We start from the raw sequence: 16,927 nt of genomic DNA on the forward strand, positions 1-16,927 counted from the left end.
CACTGAAAGTAAAGGGGCCGAATAATATTGCACGCCCCACTTTTCAGTTTTTAATTTGTTAAAAAAGTTTAAAATATCCAATAAATTTCGTTCCACTTCACGATTGTGTCCCACTTGTTGTTGATTCTTCCCAAAAAAACTTAGAATTTTATATCTTTATGTTTGAAGCCAGAAATGTGGCAAAAGGTAGAAAAGTTCAAGGGGGTCAAATACTTTCACAAGGCACTGTACCAGTATAATCTGCTTGTGGGTTCATAGCCTGCAGTGAAGCTTCAAGTACAAAAAATCCACCCCTACTTGTCCGTGCAGGCTGTGGCTCAGAGCTTTAGATGCTTCCTGCAATGATACGGGTTCTGGGTTTGATTCCAGGGGAGACCAGATCACAAGAAAAGAAGAGAATTGTTTAATTAATGTAAGTGTGTGGAGAGCAAAAATGACGGCCCCAACCGCTGAGGAAGAAGAGATGGAGAGTGGAAGTTAAAGCCCTGACTCGCTGGGACAGCGTTAGTGACCCCTGAAATTGGGACAGTTTTGCCGAATCTGGGATCGTTGAGAGTATGTGTTGTAATGGAGAAGGTGTCTATTGAAATAAGCTGTCAGCCGTCATAAACTGCACACGTTGCTCTGGTCAAGCTTCTACTCAGGAAATGCTGTCCCATGAGTAGATGCCAAGCTGCTGGGCCCCGGATGGTTTGGCTACCAGAATATTGGGGCACCTGCCAAAACAGAGCTCTATAGCTACCTATGTGCACATCTGCTCCAGTGCATTCAGGATGGGGCGGCAGAGCCCTGTTCTTGGGGTTCAAAATCCTGATTTAGGGAACACTTCTTATCCTAGTGGTCCTTGCCCAGCAATCAGCAACTTATCACCTATTTAATGGATATGGGATAACTTGTTGCTTTATGGAAATAACCCTTTAAATGGGTCGTCTCAAGTTCTTAAATGGGTAAAGTTGCAAAGTGCATTCGAAAAGACCAAGCAACTTTGCAATTTCCATCTCATTAAAAATCTTCTCGGTTCTGATGTGATCTCAGAGTGGTCGGTTTCGTAGGCAAAGAGCACATGCCGCTTGCTTTAGAGCCTGCTCGCACCATTGTGAATCTGGCTGGATCTGCCCAGCTTACATCACCCTGCATTTCTCCCATGCTGTAGAGGCAAATCTGTCTCTGCTAACAGCCCTGGAGAGCGCCCTATATTGGTTCTTCACCAATCGCCGCACAGGAACCTATCCCTGTTTTTCCCTAGCGCTTGGCCCTGGATAGGGAAAAAGGAGGGTGAGCACTAGTCGATCCCCACTGACAACTAAAGACAACAAGGTAGACAGACACGGGGGAAATATAACTTAACTTGAGCTGACTTCAGAGAAATACACACGTCCTCTTGGCACCAGAGAGGAAGTAAAAAGGCTGCACTCGCTCCAAGCTTTCACCAGAGAACAAATGAATATCACTGGCGCCGCCCTATAGCAGAATGAAAGTATTTAAACACCCAGGCCAGCGTGTTAATTAGAGCAGGAGGGAGGTAGCTGCTGGGTCCTAGAGGGAGAGCTTCTAAGAATGTGTCGGTAATGTAAACCGAAGAGATCTCTTGCAGCCAACTGCAGAGTGACAGTCTGTCACATCTGACACACCCGTGACAGCAGAGGAGCGGTGCGCTCCTGAAGATTAATTGTAAGAAAAGACATGATGACTGCTGAGGATTCCCAGCCAAGCATTGTCCGTAGTAATCACGGTGACATCATAGTAACCCTGTATCTTGTCCTATCACACACATTTTATATATATATATATATATATATATATATATATATATATATATATATATATATATATATCACGCTCCTCCCCAACTCTAAGTAATGAGGTAACACCAGACTGCAGGATCAGGCTACACTGGATTTATTTGTAGTCTGCATCCATATAAACACAGGTCCAGTATACAGGCCAACTCTGAGAACAACCCCAATTATTCCAGATTGCCAGGTAGTGAGACACGATTCATGATGTAATTGGCACTTGGCTTTACATTCACTTTATTACATTGATTTAAGGCACCAACAATGCGACCTGTGGTGGGGCGAGCGCCTCAGGGACTACAGGCTTATGTTATTATTATTTATTTTTGAGCACCATTGTTTTCCGGTTCTGTACATGAGAAGGGGTGACATACAAGATGCAAATATGAATTACAGTCAAGAAACTAACAATGACAAACTGGTACAGAGGGGATAGGGCCCTGCCCTTGAGGGCTTACAGTCTTCAGTATGATGGGGAAGGAGACATTAGGCTGGGGGGTTGTGACAGCTCCGGTGGTGGTGAGGCGACAGCTTCGGTGACGAGGTGACAGCTCTGGTGGTGGTGAGGCGCCAGCTTCGGTGATGAGGTGACAGCTCCGGTGGTGGTGAGGCGGCAGCTTCGATGATGAGGTGACAGCTCCGGTGGTGGTGAGGCGGCAGCTTCAGTGATAAGGTGACAGCTCTGGTGGTGGTGAGGAGGAAGAGAGGTGGATTAGTGGGGCAGCAGAGTTAAGGACGGACTAGAGAGGTGCGAGAGTGTTAGCAGTGAGGCCACAGAGGAGGATATTGCAATAGTTGAGGTGGGAGATGATGAGGGCATGTACTAACATTTTAGTAGATTGAGGGTTGAGGAAGGGACGGATCTGGAAATATTTTTGAGCTGGAGGTGGCGAGAGCTTGGATGTGCGGTGTGAAGGACAGGCTTAAACAACACATGAAGCCATCATCATTCATCCTCCCTTTTGTTTTTTTAACCATACGCTCAGAGTAGGACATCATGAGCCAAAAATGCCAGCAAATCTGCTAATAACCCAAAACCTTTCTGTATACCATTGTACAGGAAGTACATAGAGGGGAGCTGAAAATATAGAATTTGGTGCAAAAAAAATGGTTATATATGTAGCCTAGTGGCGATTTACAACTTGTACACTTTGTGCAGATCTGCAGCCATCAGATCAGATACAGGGAACACCAGGATTTAAGAATCAATCTTTGAAGTCAGCGAAGAGGAAGAACAATCAGCCTAAATCCGTGAAGCCTCAAGGAGAAGAAATCAAAGCCAACATGGAGGAGCCTCGATAGAAGAAAAAGATGCTGAAAAGATGTCACATCTGTTTGAAAAAAGCCATCCATAAGGACATGTTATCAGTGCGACACATATTCCTGCAAACTCGGTCTGTCTACAAAATATTGTTTTTAAAATCAACCGCTCCTCCTTATTTCACATCAACTCACATTTTGCCCTTTTTAATTTGATTCATTTACCCTTATTACACTTTCTCCATTACACACTGTTACACAAAGCGGCTCCTGCGCTGCCCACAACGGCATCAGTCAAGTGCATTTCTCTGTTACGCTCTAAGAAGAGAGAAGCAGAATTCACATGAACAGGGCCACCATCCGGGTATTACTGCCCTTACTGGTGTATGGGGCCGGTGAGCAGAAGAAAGGAGGGGGGGCCCGAACCTCTGTTCACCGGGCCCGAGGGACAGGATTCGACAGGTTCAGTAACTGAACGTGTGTCCTATGAACTCCCATCCTGGAGCGTGGCCCCATATGAATTCTGATCCTGGATCCTGGCCGCATATGAATTCCCATCTGGATCCTGCCCCCATATTGTGCCTTTTAGTACAAAAATAAAAGTATCTCCCGCGGTTCAGCGGCATCCTCTTCCTGATCCATTTGAGTCGCGGACATGCCGGCGCAAGGCAGAGACATCATACGCCGACGTCATGCACGCCGACGTCCGCTGCTGGCCTCTGGAGCTCTGTATAGTGTACAGGTAATACTGTGATCCCAGGTCACCTTCAGGGCATTACTGCCATTACTGGTTTATGGGCCCCGGACCATGCTCCCCCTATTTTGCTTCTGCTCACCGGGCCCCAGGGGTAGAATTCTGCTGGTGCAGTAACTGAACGTGCGTCTAAGAAATTAACAGTTAGACCATGGCATTGTTGATATTTATGTTCTTTTCCCTTATAATTTTATTTCTCTTTTTATCTAGGCCCACTTATAAACATTCCCTTTTCATCCCCTGTTCTTTCCCTACCCACTATTTATGTCATCGCTTTTTAATCATTCATATCATGGCCGCATCCATTGGACTCCATGAAAATGGCTGCCGGTGTGCGCATGCGCACTGTGTCTGTATGTCCACGCCCAGCCATCAATAGGGTGATGTAGACGCGCACATACATATAACATCACTGGGTCATTTACCCTTCATGAGCGCGTCACCATGACGGTGGCGGGGGAGTGCTGATCCTAATGGCGTGAACTTAGGTGCTCATGCGCCACATTATCTGGCACCTGATTAAGGGGTATAATATATATATATATATATATATATATATATATATATATATATATATATAACAGGACAGCACTTAACTCACATCTTCCCTTGAGAAAGCATTACGTGAAACGCGCGTTGGGCAGCTGTGGTGGGCTCATCCAATCCTCCCTTATTCATGGGTAAGCATTACATTAGATATTAAGTAGCATGTGTCACTTTAGCCTTATGTCATTCCACTACCTATATCACTCTATAGTGTCCTGTCTATCTTCTATGGTTTACAACTGGGACTGACTTATATAGTGTTTGTTGCTACTAGGCAAATGTTCTGCCTTAGATTGTGATGTTGTGCTACTTATCTCCTCCTTATTAGATCTGTCTACATATTTGTATCGGTGATGAATTTTTAATTTAATAATAATAAAAAGTGATTTTTAGTTAACATCTTTGTTTGGTGCTTCTTGTTTACTCCATCTTTTGTGCTTTCTTTATTCTTTAGAGAAATATAATTACAGTTCCCATAAACTTTTCAACATTTTTTAACGTTACACTCACATACTAAGGCCACGGCCCCACTCTCAGTATTTGGTCAGTATTCAGTCAGTATTTTTTCTCAGGAGTGGGTGATAAATACAGAATTGGTGACTTGTTTCTATTATTCCTTTTCTCTGATTGTTCCTCACCTGGTTTTGGCTCCCACTCCTAAGAAAAAAATACTGACCGAATACTGACCAAATACTGATAGAGGGGTGTGGCCTTAAATGAATTTTACTGGATTTTATGTGACACCAACACAAAGTAGCAAGTATTTGTAAAATGTAAAGGAAATGACACAAGGTTTTTAATTATTTTAGAAATATAAATTTAAAAACTGTGAGGTGCATTTGTATTGAGCCCCGGAGTCAGTAGTACTTTGTAGGACCACCTCTTGCTGCAGTCTTTTGGGGTCTGTCTCTCCCACCTCTTGCTGCAGTCTTTTGGGGTCTGTCTCTCCCACCTTTCGCTGCAGTCTTTTGGGGTCTGTCTCTCCCACCTTTCGCTGCAGTCTTTTGGGGTCTGTCTCTCCCACCTTTCGCTGCAGTCTTTTGGGGTCTGTTTCTCCAGCTTTGCACTACTAGAGGTGACATTTTGCCTCTTCTTTGCACGCTTGCTCTCGCTCAGTGAGATTGGATGGAGACGTCTGTGATCAGCAATTTTCACGTCTTGTCACAGATTCTCTGGGATTTGGGTTTGGACCGTGACTGCGCCGTTCACACACAGGAATATAATCTGATCTAAACCCTCCATTGTAGCTATGGCAGGATGTTTAGGGTCATTGTCCTGCTGGAAGGTGAACCTACGCCCCAGTCTCAAGTCTGGAACAGGTTTTCCTCCAGGATTGCTCCAACTATCTTCCCATCAACTCTGATCAGCTTCCCTGCCCCTGCCGAAGGAAAGCCTTTCCCCAGCAGGATGCTGCTACCACCATGTGTGACTTTGGGGATGGTGTTTCCAGAGTGACGTGCAGTGTTAGTTTTCCACCACATATGTTTTGTTTTTAGCACTAAAAATTCAATATGGTCTGCCCAGACCCCCTATTTCCACATGCTCGTTGTGTCCCCTAAATGGCTTTTTGCAAACTATAAACAAGACATCTTATGACTTTTAAAAATGTATTTCTTCTTGCCATTCTTCCATAAAGGCCAGATTTGTGCAGTGTAAGACTAATAGCTGTACTGTGGACAGACTCTCCCCCCTGAGCTGTGAATCTCTGCAGCTCCTCCAGAGAGGCCAACGGCCTCTTGATTGCTTCTCTAATTAGTGTTCTCCTTGCTTGGGGTGTCAGTTTAGGTGGACGGCCATGTCTTGGTAGGTTTGGAGTTGTGTCATATTCCTTCCATTTTTGGATGATGGATTGAACAGTGCTCCATGAGATGTTCAGAGCTTGGGCTACTTTGTTATAACCTAACCCTGCTTTACTCTTCTCCATAACTTTATCCCTGACCTGTCCAGTGTGTTCCTTTGTTTACATGATGCTGTTTGATCCCGAATGTTCTCACACAAACCTCTGAGGCCTTTACAGAACATCTGTAGTTATACGGAGAAGAAATCACACCCAGGTGGACGCAATGTACTATTATGTGACTTCTTGGAGGTGACATGTAATAATAATAATAATAATTTTTATAGCGCCAACATATTCCGCAGCGCTTTACAATTTTAGGGGGGGCTTATACAGACAATACAAACGTTACAGAATAAGCATAACTCAGATATTAATAGGAGTGAAGATCCGGCTGCTCGCAAGCTTACAGTCTATAAGGAAATAGGGGGGACACAAAAGGTAAAATGTACATATATTGTATAATACAGCCATAATATGCTAAATAGGGTAAGCACATATCACTACATGAACTGGTCGCCAGCCAGTATGTGCACAGTACAGACAGAGGCTATTAAGTGCATGGATGGTATGAGCATGAATTTGAAGAAAATTTTAATTTGGGCCAAACTAGGACAGTTAGATAAGTGTGTTGAAGCGATACGCCAGTCTAAAGAAATTAGTTTTTAGGGCACGCTTAAAACTGTGGGTATTGGGAATTAATCGAATTGTCCTGGGTAGTGTATTCCAAAGAATTGGCGCAGCACGTGAGAAATCTTGGAGACGGGAGTGGGAAGTTCGGATTATGGAGGATTTTAGTTTTAAGTCACTGGCAGAATGGAGGGCACGGGTATGATGGTAGACTGAGACGAGGGAAGAAATGTAGGGGGGTACTGAAGCATGGAGCGCTTTGTGGGTAGGAGTGATAAGTTTATATTGAACTCTATATTGGATGGGCAACCAGTGTAATGACTGGCACAGGGTGGAGGCATCGGTGTAGTGGTTGGCGAGGAATATGATCCTGGCTGCTGCGTTCAGGACGGATTGGAGAGGGGAAAGTTTGGTAAGAGGGAAAGGGATTAGTAGAGAGTTGGAATAGTTCAGACGAGAATGAATAAGAGCGACATTAAGAGTTTTTACCGAGTCAAAGGTAAGAAAAGTTCTGATTCTTGAGGTGTTTTTGAGGTGTAGATGACATGAATGAGAGAGTGATCTGATGTGAGGAGTGAAGGAAAGATCTGAATCAAATATGACCCCAAGAGAGCGGGCTTGTTGTTGGGGAGTAATGGTGGAGCCACACATGGGAATGGCAATATCGGGCACAGGTAGGTTAGTGGAGGGAGGAAACACGAGGAGTTCAGTTTTTGACAGATTCAGTTTTAGACAGAGGGAGGACATAATGTTAGAGACAGTGGAAAGACAATCTCTGGTATTTTGTAATAATTCAGGGGTGATGTCCGGAGCAGAGGTGTATAATTGGGTGTCATCAGCATAGAGATGGTACTGAAAACCGAATCTAATGATTGTTTGTCCAATAGGAGCGGTGTATAAGGAGAAAAGAAGGTCACTCAGGATGTTATTTAGGGGCATCAGACTACAGGGGGCTGAACACAAATGCACCTCACAATGTTCAGATTTATGTTTATTAAATATTTAGAAAACCTTGTATCATTTCCGTTACACGTCACAAATACTTGTTACTTTGTGTTGTGTCATATAATATCCCAATAACATACATTTCACTTTGTGGGTGTACCGTGAAAAACATCTGGAAAACTTCTTGGGGTATGAAGAGTTTTTCAATGCACTGTACCTAATGCAGGTGTGAACACAGCTTAACTAAAACGAATAGTTCCCCTTCTATCCCTAGATAAATGGAGCATATCGGGTTCTTCTGTTCTTCAGGAGTGTAACAAACAGACGAGCATTTCTCCATTGGTACCTAATGTGAACAAGACATCTGGGATAATAACATTTTTAATCTTTACATCCCCCTGTGCTGAAATTGTTCACTATCATTTGTGCTATAAAAACCCGAGATGAAAACCTTCAAAAATGACAGAAGTCATGGAAAGTGATATTTATTATCCACTGTGATTTCTATATTTGACCAGAGCCTATGATAGATATCATATTCCTCTGATAAATAGATTTTTTTCTATATTTGTATTTTGTTAGCTGTTGAAGCTGCTGTATATAAAGCTGTAATCATTACTTCTATAGATGGTGGTCCGGGCGCTGTGACTTTACTGTGAAGGATTTCTAATACACAAGCTGTTCATATCACTACTGGCCTGGATATCAGTAACTTCAGGCCTCGGCCTCGGCTGCAGAGCCGATCTGTGACGTGTTTTTGTATAATACAATATAATAGATCACTTTGCATTTTTCGTCTTTTTCCTCCTGTTTTGATGCCCGGAGATCTTTGTAATAAACCATCTTTCTAGGGGGTCTGGCCGGGCCTGACAGCGGCTCTCCGCAGCCGCCGATCTCAGCACCGAGACCCCACACGGTAATGAGGGAAGTTTACAAAGAAACAACGATTAATGTCAATGATGGGAATGATTTATCACAGTCACAGTTGTTAATAAAAACTCTGCAGCCAATGAGGTAAAAAAAGGCACGAGAGGTAATAAATATACACAGTATTTCCCATAATATGACTGCGCATATCTTTAAGGTCTGTTCACACATCGTCAGACATAAAGGTAGAATATCTAGCGCTAAAAATAAAAATATCTTCCTTTATTGAAATTCATGTAAAAAGTCCTGTATTGCGGACAAACACCAACCACCAGACGGACCAGCCCGATCGACGCGTTTCCACTTGATTTAGTCTTAATCGTGATCTGTTTCACACCGGGACAACATCGGATTTATAGTCCCGGTAAACCTCCCTGAATGAATCTATTAGTAACACTCCCTACTCCCTGGAGTAGCAGACCATACACTACCATGCTGGGAAAGAATCCCAAAAACATCCATACAAATTCCCAACATATATATCACATAAAAACATGATATAAAATCAATGAAGAAAAAATCCTAATATTGATCTGATAATCAGACTAATTGTACTGCAATGCATCCTAGTCTGCACTTTAAAAATCCATAAGCTCTCTCGATTTAGTATTTTCCTTTTGATGTCTCCCCCCCATCCAGGTTTTATAACTTTTTCAATGCTCATAAATCGTAAATTCTGAATGTTACCACGATGTTTATTGGCAAAATGTTTAGATACGGCTGATCTATTAATTGCAGTAGAACTGGCAGAGTCCGACAGGTGTCTGCGGATCCGGTATTTCAGCATCCCGCAGTTCACCCAACATACTGGATCTGACATTCTAGACATTCTATTAAATAGACGACACCGGCCGTGCTGCAGTTGATCTCATTTTTGACATTGAATTGTCCTCCGTTGGCTGTAGATCTGAATAGTGTAGAGACATTGGCATATTCACACGATTTGCACACCAGTTACCTGTATTAGTATAGTGATTTTTTTATCTCGAAACAGACTGGGGGAAGTGATGTCACATAAGGTGCCGGCTTTTTTTTTTGCAACAAATCTAATTTAAGAGTTTTGTAAGATATTTGGTAACTTAGCGCTTTTTAATAATAGAAACAATCTGATAATATTCAGGACTATACTGAGAAAAAGTAATATTATTCTTATTAGTAACTATCTGTTTTTTATTAAAATATTTTTTCTTTTTAAAAGTTTTATTATTTGTTGAAAGAAGATCTGTTCACACATCGCGTTTTCCAGCATTTTTTTTCACACTATCAGCTTAGTGAAGGAGATTTCTGAAGTCTCAGTCACATGTTGTTGGTATTTTTCGTGCATTTTTTTTTATCTGCGGGATGTTCATTCTTTCAGGGGTTTTGCAGCAATTTTCGCCCCATTCAAATGAATGGAAAAAAAAATGCAAATAAAAAAGCTGCAAAAACGCAAATAAAAACGCAGGAAAAACGTGCGTATTGTACACAGTGATTTTCCTGCCACCACTCTGGTTTTTGGTACAGAAAAAAATGCAACGTGTGAACATATTCTTATCCTGCTTATGTTCTAGTTGGAAATAAAAGAGAATGGCCATGAAAACATGGAGATGTATTTAATTCTATGGTGTTTCCACTGTGAATATTGCCAGGCAGCATCTATTTGTGCAGAGCCGATCTGGAAGATTCCATCACAAGATTCCATGATGACATCACAGGTGATGGTCGGCCATTATGACATCAGAGCCCGCAGTCACTACTTATACAATGTACACAGGGTCACAGGTGCCTTTCTTGGCTTCATAGCGACTGAGAGCATTTGCAATTTTTCGCTATGGCTGAATTTCTTCTGAACAATCTTCAGATAGAAGCATTATCAGAGATTCTTACCACCTATCGCCCTGACATTGGGCTTCTACCACCCGATGGCGTCCTCAGCTTCACTCACCGGCTGGTGGTGGGGCTAGTGAAGGACTGCCTGACCAAATACCACCGAGGTCATCTCACCTCAGAGTATGTGACGGATTTACCTCAGAACATCAGGACATTACTACAGCAGGTAAGTGGCGGACGCTCCGCACAGACGTCTCCACAATAATAGATAATAATGGTGGATAGAAGCTTCTTCTGTCCTCCAATATATACAGGACGAGCCCCAGATATGTGGTCATTGTATCTGCAGAGAGGAGCAGACGTCACCTACAATGGCCGCCTCCTGTGTGACCGCTCTCATCTCAGGATTCTCATTTTTGCTTCTTTTCTTCTTTATAGGCTGAAAACAGATCTCAATATGGAGATTTGGCTTTTGTTAAAGAACTGGCCGAAAAAGTCCTGTGTGTACTGGAAGGTCCGGCCTGCTCATCAGAACGCCTGGTAAGGAGCCATCATCTTCTCTATCACTCGTCCTTGTTTTCTGATCTTCTCCAGATCACCAGTCAGATATCAGAAGATCTGGTGTTAGATCTTACAGGCCTCCCTGTCAGCCCCCGGGGTCACAGGAGGTAATATGGCCGCCTGTCTCTGCTGCTCCATGCTCTGTGATGGCAGTCTGTATTCTGCTGATGCAGTCACAGCTCAGTGCTGGGAAGTCTGTATTTCCACCTCTGTCTCGCTCTATTATCAGCATCTTCCTGCTTGTAAATGCTGCAGCCGAGATAACAGACGCCATGACAGAAATGTGTACAGTGGCGCATGTTGGTCAGATGTATGGGCCCTGTAGAGTTCAAAATCCTATAATAGCATATGTGTTACCCCATTATGTAGTAATATCCCCCATCCTGGTACATATGTCCCCATCCTGGTATATATGTCCCCCATCCTGGCATATATGTCCCCCATCCTGGTACATATGTGCCCATCCTGGTATATATGTCCCCATCCTGGTATTTAAGTCTCCCATCCTGGTATATATGTCTTTCACCCTGGTATATATGTCTCCCATCCTGGTATATATGACCCCGATTCTGGTATATATGTCCCTCATCCTGGTATATATGACCCCCATCCTGGTATATATGTCCCCCATCCTGGTATATATGTCCCCCATCCTGGTATATATGTCTCCCATCCTGGTATATATGCCCCCATCCTGGTATATATGTCCCCATCCTGGTATTTATGCCTCCCATCCTGGTATATATGTCCCCCATCCTGGTATATATGTCCCCCATCCTGGTATATATGTCTCCCATCCTGGTATATATGCCCCCATCCTGGTATATATGCCCCCATCCTGGTATATATATCCCCCATCCTGGTATATATGCCCCCATCCTGGTATATATGTCCCCCATCCTGGTATATATGTCCCCCATCCTGGTATGTATGTCTCCCATCCTGGTATATATGTCTCCCATCCTGGTATATATGTCTCCCATCCTGGTATATATGTCCCCCATCCTGGTAAATATGTCTCCCATCCTGGTATATATTCTGCATCCTGGTATATATGTCTCCCATCCTGGTATATATGTCCCCTATCCTGGTATATATGTCCCCTATCCTGGTATATATGTCTCCCATCCTGGTATATATGTCCCCATCCTGGTATATATGTCCCCCATCCTGGTATATATGTCTCCCATCCTGGTATATATGTCTCCCATCCTGGTATATATGTCCCCATCCTGGTATATATGTCCCCATCCTGGTATATATGCCCCCCATCCTGGTATATATGTCCCCATCCTGGTATATATGCCCCCTATCCTGGTATATATGTCCCCATGTAGTAATATCCCCCATCCTGGTACATATGTCCCCATCCTGGTATATATGTCCCCCATCCTGGCATATATGTCCCCCATCCTGGTACATATGTGCCCATCCTGGTATATATGTCCCCATCCTGGTATATATGTCCCCCATCCTGGTATATATGTCTCCCATCCTGGTATATATGCCCCCATCCTGGTATATATGTCCCCATCCTGGTATTTATGCCTCCCATCCTGGTATATATGACCCCCATCCTGGTATATATGTCCCCCATCCTGGTATATATGTCCCCCATCCTGGTATATATGTCTCCCATCCTGGTATATATGCCCCCATCCTGGTATATATGTCCCCATCCTGGTATTTATGCCTCCCATCCTGGTATATATGTCCCCCATCCTGGTATATATGTCCCCCATCCTGGTATATATGTCTCCCATCCTGGTATATATGCCCCCATCCTGGTATATATGCCCCCATCCTGGTATATATATCCCCCATCCTGGTATATATGCCTCCCATCCTGGTATATATGTCCCCCATCCTGGTATATATGTCCCCCATCCTGGTATATATGTCTCCCATCCTGGTATATATGCCCCCATCCTGGTATATATGCCCCCATCCTGGTATATATATCCCCCATCCTGGTATACATGCCCCCATCCTGGTATATATGTCCCCCATCCTGGTATATATGTCCCCCATCCTGGTATGTATGTCTCCCATCCTGGTATATATGTCTCCCATCCTGGTATATATGTCTCCCATCCTGGTATATATGTCCCCCATCCTGGTAAATATGTCTCCCATCCTGGTATATATTCTGCATCCTGGTATATATGTCTCCCATCCTGGTATATATGTCCCCTATCCTGGTATATATGTCCCCTATCCTGGTATATATGTCTCCCATCCTGGTATATATGTCCCCATCCTGGTATATATGTCTCCCATCCTGGTATATATGTCCCCATCCTGGTATATATGTCTCCCATCCTGGTATATATGTCTCCCATCCTGGTATATATGTCCCCATCCTGGTATATATGTCCCCATCCTGGTATATATGCCCCCCATCCTGGTATATATGTCCCCATCCTGGTATATATGCCCCCTATCCCGGTATATATGTCCCCATCCTGGTATATATGTCCCCATCCTGGTATATATGTCTCCCATCCTGGTATATATGTCCCCATCCTGGTATATATGCCCCCCATCCTGGTATATATGCCCCCATCACATGTTAATTCTATACATTCTATTTATAAGGAGACACCAGAAGGCGATGACAAAGATGAGCAAAACCCAGAAACCCCTGACCCTGATAGGAGTCAGCCGGGGCCGAGCAGCGATCTGATCACAGGTGAGCCGATCACACAACCTTCTACAGGAAATATCCGGAGATTATACAGAACAGGGGATAATGTCACATTTACTCTTTCCACTCTGTGTAATGGGAACCTGGCAGCACATGTTACAGATGGGAGTAGTGGGAGGACTGGACAGGACGGTTTCTGCCATTTCTTGCAGAAATCCAATCAGGAGAAATCTAATGTAGAAGTCATATACAAATCAGGATGGAAGTGCACTGGGGGTGTTGAAGAAGAAATCTGCGTGCAGGGACACGCCCCCAGTGCACTTCCAGGCTAATTTGCATATGACTGCTCTGTCTCCCCATCACTTCCATGTACAGCGAGGGTGATGGGCTCCTCATTCATGTGGTGATTGGGGTCCTCCATCATTTACATGACATTTATCTATGCGCCGTACGTTCTCGTATTTAGGTCACGTTCACATGTTCAGTATTTGGTCAGTATTTTATCAGTATTTGTAAGTCAAAATCAGGAGAGGAACAATCAGAGGAAAAGTATAATAGAAACACGCGCAACAATTCTGCATTTATCACCCACTCCTGGGTTTGGCTTACAAATGCTGATGTAAAATACTGATAAAATACTGACCGTGTGAACGTGGCCTTAGAGTCCCCATATAACGAGTATTAATCCCATTTACAGACGTCTCGTCATTTCCCCGTTATATTGCTGTATTATGTATGTAGGATTCACGTCGTCTAATACATTTTATTTCTTCATCATTTTATCACTATTGTAGAAACATCTGATCTGGCGGATCCTGACAGTGTGATCTTAGAGATCCCGGAGATCCAAGAACCTGCCGGTGTAAGTATCATAGAGGGAGATGTCTGTGCGTCACTGATCATGGGGTGTGAATGACCCGTCCAGTATTCCCCCATATAACCATGGGATCAGTGGTGCAACTATAGTCCGATGGGCCCCGATGCAAAATTTTTAACCTGCTCCCTCCCCCCATATTGGTCCGATGTATGGGCCTTGTAGCGTTCTAAATCCTATAAGGACATACGTGTCGCCCCCTCCACCATTATATAGTCATTACACACAGAGGAATCTATTATATAGAGTCATTACACACAGAGGGATCTATTATATAGAGTCATTACACACAGAGGGATCTATTATATAGAGTCATTATACACAGAGGGATCTATTATATAGAGTAATTACACACAGAGGGATCTATTATATAGAGTCATTACACACAGAGGGATCTATTATATAGAGTCATTATACACAGAGGGATCTATTATATAGAGTCATTACACACAGACGGATCTATTATATAGAGTCATTATACACAGAGGGATCTATTATATAGAGTCATTACACACAGAGGGATCTATTATATAGAGTCATTACACACAGAGGGATCTATTATATAGAGTCATTACACACAGAGGGATCTATTATATAGAGTCATTACACGCAGAGGGATCTATTATATAGAGTCATTACACGCAGAGGGATCTATTATATAGAGTCATTACACGCAGAGGGATCTATTATATAGAGTCATTACACGCAGAGGGATCTATTATATAGAGTCATTACACACAGAGGCATCTATTATATAGAGTCATTACACACAGAGGGTTCTATTATATAGAGTCATTACACACAGAGGGATCTATTATATAGAGTCATTACACACAGAGGGATCTATTATATAGAGTCATTACACACAGAGGGATCAATTATATAGAGTCATTACACACAGAGGGATCTATTATATAGAGTCATTACACACAGAGGGATCTATTATATAGAGTCATTACACACAGAGGGTTCTATTATATAGAGTCATTACACACAGAGGGATCTATTATATAGAGTCATTACACACAGAGGGATCTATTATATAGAGTCATTACACACAGAGGGATCTACTATATATAGTCATTACACAGAGGGATCTATTATATAGAGTCATTACACACAGAGGGATCTATTATATAGAGTCATTACACACAGAGGGATCTATTATATAGAGTCATTACACGCAGAGTGATCTATTATATAGAGTCATTACACACAGAGGGATCTATTATATAGAGTCATTACACACAGAGGGATCTATTATATGGAATCATTACACACAGAGTGATCTATTATATAGAGTCATTACACACAGAGGGATCTATTATATAGAGTCATTACACACAGAGTGATCTATTATATAGAGTCATTACACACAGAGTGATCTATTATATAGAGTCATTACACACAGATGGATCTATTATATAGAGTCATTACACACAGAGGGATCTATTATATAGAATGATTACACACAGAGGGATCTATTATGCAGAATCATTACACACAGAGGGATCTATTATATACAGTCATTACACACAGAGGGATCTATTATATAGAGTCATTTTGCACAGAGGGATCTATTATATAGAGTCATTACACACAGAGGGATCTATTATATAAAGTCATTACACACAGAGGGATCTATTATATAGAGTCATTACACACAGAGGGATCTATTTCACGTGTTTATTTCTGTTAATGTTGATTATTATGGCTTACAGCCAATGAAAACACAAGTGATTATCTCAGTAAATTAGAATTACAAAAACACCTGCAAAGGCTTCCTAAGCATTTAAAAAGGTCCCTTGGTCTGTTTCAGTAGGCACCACAATCATGGGGAAGACTGCTGATGTGACAGATGTCCAGAAGGCAGTCATTGACACTCCACAAGGTCCCAGAGTCTGGAGGAAGAGTGGAGAGGCCACAATCCAAGCTGCTGGAGGTCTAGTGTGAAGTCTCCACAATCAGTGATGGTTTGGGGAGCCATGTCATCTGCTGGTGTAGATCCACTGTGTTTTATCAAGACCAAAGTCAGCGCCGCCGTCTACCAGGACATTTTACAGCACTTCATGCTTCCCTCTGCCGACAAGCTTTATGGAGATGGAAATGTCATTCTCCAGCAGGACTTGGCCCCTGTCCACACGGCCAAAAGTACCAACACCTGGTTTACACACAACAGGATCACTGTGCTTGATTGGCAGCAAACTCACCTGACCTTAACCCCATAGAGGATCTATTATAGAGAATCTATGGGGTATTGTCAAGAGGAAGATGAGGGGCACCAGACGCAACAATGCCGACGAGCTGAAGGCTGCTATCAAAGCCACCTGGGCTTCCATAA

The 16,927-nt window shown here is 42.9% G+C and overlaps 1 long non-coding RNA gene across 1 annotated transcript; it reads left to right on the plus strand.

Annotated features, from left to right (window-relative positions):
- Positions 1-10,941: 10,941 nt before the first annotated feature.
- On the plus strand, positions 10,942-14,574 carry LOC141253109 (uncharacterized). Its single transcript, XR_012314231.1, has 3 exons — positions 10,942-11,044; positions 13,664-13,757; positions 14,507-14,574. It is a non-coding gene; the product is annotated as an uncharacterized lncRNA (long non-coding RNA).
- Positions 14,575-16,927: the final 2,353 nt, after the last annotated feature.

Source organism: Phyllobates terribilis, unplaced genomic scaffold (assembly GCF_046119375.1).
Source record: "Phyllobates terribilis strain yellow unplaced genomic scaffold, ASM4611937v1 Scaffold_2__4_contigs__length_985480577, whole genome shotgun sequence".
Taxonomy (NCBI): Eukaryota; Metazoa; Chordata; class Amphibia; order Anura; family Dendrobatidae; genus Phyllobates; species Phyllobates terribilis.